The sequence below is a fragment of the Dreissena polymorpha genome, chromosome 6 (genome assembly GCF_020536995.1).
Source record: "Dreissena polymorpha isolate Duluth1 chromosome 6, UMN_Dpol_1.0, whole genome shotgun sequence".
Lineage (NCBI taxonomy): Eukaryota > Metazoa > Mollusca > Bivalvia > Myida > Dreissenidae > Dreissena > Dreissena polymorpha.
In genome coordinates, this window is record NC_068360.1 from 35,355,463 (window position 1) to 35,361,036 (window position 5,574).

The window sequence follows — 5,574 nt, forward strand, 5'->3', positions numbered from 1 at the left end:
GCCACCTTCTAAACGCCACAAAACGTGGCGTCTCATCAGGATCCAAACTGTTTGCTATTTTGATAGTATTCTTTGAAAAAAATTGAAGAAAATGCTAATTTTAGAAATTCGACGGACGACATTTTAGCAGACCACACATTTCCCAGTATGCAAAGGGTTAAACGTAATTTTTCATAGAGGTCGGGTCTTTCCAGACCAAGACTCAAATGAATAAATCTGCTGACACATCAGAAGAATAAGCACTGTAATGTTAACAAGTTTTCAATTAAAACTTTAACACAAAACCTTTTCAAAAATTATATAATAGTAACATTATTGGGAGAGAACATTTTGTTTAATTCAAACAAATGATTGATTGCCTATACAACACATAACAATCAATACAATTGAATAAGGCATTGAACAGAAACTATGATTTAAGTTGCATGACCACAATGGAACTATTAATAGAATTAATTAGAATTTAAGAGATAAAATGGAAAATCTTCAATTAAAAAATCAGTCAAGGTGACATGTAACGTGCCTGATTAGCCTGTGAAGTCTACACAGGCTAATCTGGGACAATACTTTACCCACATGCATTAATCCACATTCTTCCATAGCTCCATTTAGAAGTAAATTGATTTATAAATGTCAGTTATAAAACTGTTGTAACACACAGACAAGAAAGATAACAGCTGCTCATTTTGAATATCAACAAACTATTGGTTGTCTTACTTGGGCTACTTTAGTTATAAAGCTATGCTATAAATAGCCTTAAAACAAACAAAGATCGACAACTCACTTTGCCTAAAGCTTATTGTCGTCCTTGGTATATTTATAGCCAATACCAAAATAGTGAATTGAATGTGCGCACTTTTGAGTACCTATTTCTCTATAAAGTTATTAGTCTTTAGTGTATATTTTTGCATAATATGATACTAATAAATATGTTTATGCAATGAATACTCTTCCCTGATACCAATCATTATCGGGGAAATTACTGTTTAAGATCCAAATGCTCACTTACAACCACAGTCTCATTTAGCAGTTAAACCCAAATAAAAATTTAACAAAGTGGAATAAATGCCCTGCCTGCCCCATATTGGGTATCGCTTCTCGGCCTTTTGGCTAAGATCAAAGTGTAGTATCTGTTCTTATCAGCTTAATATCTGATACGTCCCCCATTGGGGGACTTCGATATTAAACTGATTTTTGGACACAGATGAGATGTCAGGGGCTTGCTCCGCTCTCATCACGGGTTGACCCGGTATTGCAGTACCTCCGGGATCGGCCCACTCCCCTCGGGGAGAACAAAAATACCTCATATTTATCTACTAGGAAACCATGAAGTAAAACAACATAGAATATGCTTTATTCAGTACAGATACGACACAACCAGTGATTCTTCACATGCGATTTTATTGGAAGGGGGGTTCATTTATATACGGACTGTTATTTGGACAGATTCCCAATTCAAAACATGCAAATTTGCATGCAAATTTGTTGAATTGACATCCCACACAAAAAAATAAGACATTCAGACTGACAGGCGGACAATGCCAATTCTATATTCCTCCGCCTTTCAAACTTTGGCAGGGGATAAAAAGAAATGATCCTTTCCAAATTTGATAAATCTCAACATGTGTGTTTGTCTCCCATCCAGCTCTATATGTTAAACCTTTGTCAATATACTATAACTCATTTATTTCTCAAACGTATTTGTTAGCAAAAAAACAACAACCATAACTTTCCAATTTTAGTCAAAACAACGCAAACTTATTCATTTCAAAGGGACAAGCTAGGCCCCATTCCCAAAATAGCTAGAGTAAACTCATGAACCCCAGTCTTGCATCTAAAACACAACCAACAGATATTGCCAGCCTGAATATAAGAACCATATGAGGGGAGCAAAATGCGCTACCATCTTTACAGGGTTCATTAAACTCTTCATGTAAATATTCTAAACAGATCCAGCAATGTTAACCACTATTTGTAAAAGAGAATGACATTAAAAAAGGAGGAGAAATCACACCCATGATTTTAGGAATGTTTAGTCAAGAGTGCATGCAAATTAGTATAAAAACTTTTTTTAAGGCCTAAATTAAAATTGAGTTTGTTTGCCCTTTACCGACCGACCCACTTTTTACCCCCCGACCCAAAAAATTTTATTGCGATTTCTGAAAACGTATTTTTTTTATTTTCTTTTTTTTTTCGACGATCATAAAAGAGCCGACAGCAATATTTATACGTGCGCGTATTTATATCCCTGTCTATTATTATCGCCCCTGACCGATCTAGGTCACTCCGATGGTTGGAATTTCATACGCCACAATATAGGCAGTAATGCAAGCGTCTATAACCAGCATCGCGATCGGCGGTGTTCCGTGAAAATGACCGAACGACATCATACTTAAGTATTGGTTCGCGAAAGTAGTCGGACATATACGAGTTTACGTTCGTTGTACACATGCTGTTAACATGATCTAAGACGGCGGACAATGAAAAGAAATAACGATGTTCAGCGAGGTCAAATGACTATCGAATTTACGACGGACATCATATAAATAGTATGAATTAATGAAAAGAGCGTGTCATTCTACGATGGAGCATACGTTTTAGATACAAATAAAACTCTCTTTTTTTGGAAATGTATGAACTGAATGTCACAGAACAAGTGTTTGAAAATTGGAATGCAGTCTACTCGCAAGGAAAAATACATCTAACAGTTACAGGATTATTGTTCGAAAATGCAAAATAAAAGACAAACATGATTTGATTTATATGCAAGTGGATCTGTGTTTAATCAGATTCATGTGCATATTCTGCTTTATTATGTTTGCCACACTAAACAGTTTACTGTAATGGCATGTTAGTGAAATGGATATGTAAAGGTAAACTTATTTAAAATATTAATGTCTCTTAGCTAAATACATCGACAACACTCAAGTATATATGTTTAAAGCGTTAATATATCCACAAACTGAATCTAACACCCTTAATTTATTTCCCAAAATCAAGTTTTCATGCTTAAGTATATATGTTTAAAGCGTTAATATATCCACAAACTGAATCTAACACCCTTAATTTATTTCCCAAAATCAAGTTTTCATGCTTATGTTAGTTGCAATAATACAACTCCCAGCTATTGACCCTCTGAGCTGTACGTATGTACTCATAAAAGCTCACAGCATTCAAGAAGAAATAATGCTTTATAATAATGTTCAGTTTGCCCTTTTATGAATTTACTTTGCCATGACGAGACTATGCACTAACCGGTCAAACACTTAAAATTGAGGCCTGTAAAAATTTCAACTGGCCTGTGAATTGTTTCTCCTGGTAGGCAAGTCTGGCCTGTAAAATGTGACGGTCTTTCGCCATGTCTGAATTTTTCCATTAAAGGCTTTGGGCTGTCTTTCTACACTCCTTCAACGCTTGTTGCATGCTAATTAAGCGCAATTTAAGGGAAAGGTTTAAGTTAAAAATAAAAGCTGTCTGGCTGTTAAATAATTACAAATGCATTTGAGCAATTAACATCATATAATGAACAAATATTTAATGTAATAACACACAAACATGCATTTGATACTAATATATGCAAGAAACAGCAAATAAGATAATGTTAAGCTACATAGGGCTTCGTACACTGCAACAGTGCTTTAATAACAGTGTTTTAAATATTTATCGACTATTAGTGTATAAAAAATATAATTTCTCAAATAAAATAAAATACAAGGGACAAAATTGTCACAAAACCAGGTTTTCATTGTGAAAAAAAAATCTGATAAAGGGAGAAAACTCAAACTGAACTTTTGAAATGACCAAAAAAAATTAACCCCCTTTGTAAGTTTTTTTTTTTTTTTTTAAATCTATTTTTAGTCGTGGCGACCTTGACATTGGAGATATTGACGTGATTCTTTCGTGGGACACACCGTCCCATGATGGTGAACAAATGTGCCAAATGATTTTAAAATCTCACAATGAATGACATAGTTATGGCCAGGACAAGCTCATTTATGGCCATTTTTGACCTTTGAACTCAAAGTGTGACCTTGACCTTTGAGATATCGACGTAATTATTTCGCGCGACACACCGTCCAATGATGGTAACCAAATGTGCCAAATGATTTTAAAATCTGACGATGAACGACATAGTTATGGCTCGGACAAGCTCATTTATGGCCATTTTTGACCTTTGAACTCAAAGTGTGACCTTGACCTTGGAGATATCGACGTAATTATTTCGCGCGACACACCGTCCAATGATGGTGAACAAATGTGCCAAATGATTTTAAAATCTGACAATGAACGACATAGTTATGGCCCGGACAAGCTTATTCCGCCAGCCCGCCAGCCCGCCAGCCAGCCCGCCAGCCAGCCAGCCCGCCAGCCCGCCCGCATTCGCCAATCTAATAACCAGTTTTTTCCTTCGGAAAACCTGGTTAAAAATTCCTACCTACCTACCCACCTGTAAAATTTAGGGTCGGTAAAGGGCAAACCAACAATATTTTAATTGTGGCCTAACACAACTGCATATATTGATGTTAACATCGAGAGGTATAGCATTAATACTGCATTCATACATTGTATGTTTATTAAAGAAATTATGTACCAACTTCTCAATTCATATGTTTGAACTTCTTTATTTATTTACATAAATTCACATCATGAAATCTTCAGATTGTGAATGATGGGACTTTAAAATAGCCTTATACTTAATACTTAATTGAATAAATCATCTTAATATTCTTTGACATGCCTTTTTGCTGTAATAGTTTAAACTTGAAATGGTTTTATAATGCAGTTTTTGTTTTTTTCATATACATGTACTCACATTTTCAAATTGGTTTTAAGATGCCCTGAATCTACTAACGAACTTATGCATTGACAGAATGGAAAATGAAATTGACAATGAAAATAAACAGCACATCACTGAAACAGTACTTTTCACATGCCCTGGGCCATTAGGGAGGTGTGGGGGGGGGGGGCTGCCCTCTAAACAGATTAAACAAGAAACCGTCGGAGATGGGTGATGCTTCCCAAAGTTTTTTTTTTGGCACAATATTGCACTATATTATTCAGATAAAAGGAAACGTCTTGAGGGCACAGTAGTTGGGGGGAGGACAATAATTTTTTTATAGAAAATTTCAAAGGGCCATAACTCTGTGAAAAATCATCCGACCAGAACCCGCTGATAATATGCACAAACTCTTGGTAGTGAAGCTTCCCATACAGTTTCATTGAATTCCGGTCATTAGTTGCTGAGAAATAGCCCAGACAAGAATTGCACTATATGTACAGTTAATGGAAAATTTCAAAGGGCCATAACTCTGTGAAAAATCATCCGACCAGAACCCGCTGATAATATGCACATCTCCTCTTGGTAGTGAAGCTTACCATAAAGTTTCATTGAATTCCGGTCATTAGTTGCTGAGAAATAGCCCTGACAAAAATTGTGCACGGACGGACAGAAGGACAGACAGACGGACAGACGAAGCGGCGACTATATGCTCCCTCAAAATAAATTTTGGGGGAGCATACAAATTAGCTTGGAAGAGTCAAATTATATTATTTTGTGTGTTAAGACTCCCCAAG

At 35.9% G+C, this 5,574-nt stretch overlaps 1 long non-coding RNA gene and 1 other non-coding gene across 2 annotated transcripts; one reads left to right on the top strand and one right to left on the bottom strand.

Annotated features, from left to right (window-relative positions):
- Window positions 1–1,090: 1,090 nt before the first annotated feature.
- LOC127836716 (U2 spliceosomal RNA) lies at window positions 1,091–1,283 on the top strand. Its single transcript, XR_008028895.1, has one exon. It is a non-coding gene; the product is annotated as a U2 spliceosomal RNA (small nuclear RNA).
- A 2,506-nt stretch (window positions 1,284–3,789) lies between these two features.
- LOC127834826 (uncharacterized) lies at window positions 3,790–4,428 on the bottom strand. The gene is made up of 2 exons (XR_008028225.1): window positions 4,173–4,428; window positions 3,790–4,010 (listed from the first exon to the last, which is right to left on the bottom strand). It is a non-coding gene; the product is annotated as an uncharacterized LOC127834826 (long non-coding RNA).
- Between the last annotated feature and the right edge of the window lie 1,146 nt (window positions 4,429–5,574).